Below are 1,448 nucleotides of genomic sequence, written 5' to 3' on the forward strand. Positions count from 1 at the left end.
TCCGGAGGGCGGATTTACGCCAGGTGACTCTACACCAAATTCAAGCAAAAATCTACACAGGCGCTGCCTGTTCAAAAAAAAAAAAAAAAAATAAGAAATCAGTCTTTCCGGGAAAACCGAACACAGACTACACTAGAAAAACATCGAGCAGACGTCTCCTTCGCGGGTTTATAGACGACACTCGGTGCCTTTTGCCAAAAGTCAGCACGGAGAGAACGAAGACCCCAGGACCTCCTAGAGGCAGACGCTCCTACGCGGGTCATAGCGACATTTCTAAGTTGATTCCAATTCTCCCAAAATACCCCCAAAGAGAAAACAGACGTCTCCTACGCGGGTCATAGACGACAATTTCCCTTACCCCCTCCTCTCCTTGGGAAATCTGGCCGAGTCAAGGCGTAAAACCCTTGACAATAGCCGCATCCACGACCTCTCGCCGAAAACCGGCCGAGTTGCGCCTCTACTTGTATATTCTGTGATTTGTACCGAGAATCCACTGATTTGAATAAAGTGTGTACCATCATCCACTCTACACTCTCTATTTATTATGTGAGGGGTGGTGGAAATTCCTAAAGGAGGGAGGTTTGTTGAAAGTTTTGATTAATTGTGAAAAAGCAACACGTGATGTTTATTACAATAAATAACTCCAGTGGAATGTAAACTATTGTGGCGGTCCTAAGCGTGGGATTTTCGAGTCCTTAGGCGAGCAAGGGGTGCAATAAACCCGGGTCAAGAAACTTTCCCCGCTTACGCACCGAGAAAGTACGCGCATGTTAACGGTGAATTCCAACAAGGTTTGCGTCATGGTTTGATGAGTAAAGTTCGAGGATGAGCGAAAGGGTCGGAGGAAACTACGATTTGGTGACAAACAAGATAGGAAAAGGAGTCGGTCCATTGGAGTCGGCGTCATTATTGTCTTAGGATATGTGTTTATCCTAACAAGACAACTATCGTTGGTTAAAACGACGAGAAAATTGGTCGTCACGCGAACGGCGATCAGAATCGCGATCAGATCGAGAAGTAATTCGTCCACTAACAATGCTAATGACGCTTTGTACTCGCTGATGACGATTCGCAAAGAGAATTATTCCGAGTATCTCTAGGCTGATTTTCCTCTTGGCACCACTTTGTTTCGAAGAGGAGAAGAGAGTGTCCAGTTGGTAGGTAGAATCGATCGGCCGATAATCTTCCTGTTCCGTAAAAGTCCTTAATTATCGCGTATTTGGTTCGTTAACGATGCCGCACGGATGAAAATCAATCAAGTTCCCGGGGAAAAAGCATCATTCAACCATTGTCGATATTCAATCATAATTGCACGGGAGTTGATTGCGCGCAGGCTGACCGAGATCACAGCGAGCGTTCTCTCCGGTAATTGACTTGTTGGTTTTAGTTCCGCGAATGTTTCTAATTTTCCTGGCGAACGTTACGCGGACATTACCGCGAAGAAAAAT

The sequence above is a fragment of the Habropoda laboriosa genome, unplaced genomic scaffold, assembly GCF_001263275.1.
Source record: "Habropoda laboriosa isolate 0110345459 unplaced genomic scaffold, ASM126327v1 scaffold243, whole genome shotgun sequence".
Classification (NCBI taxonomy): domain Eukaryota; kingdom Metazoa; phylum Arthropoda; class Insecta; order Hymenoptera; family Apidae; genus Habropoda; species Habropoda laboriosa.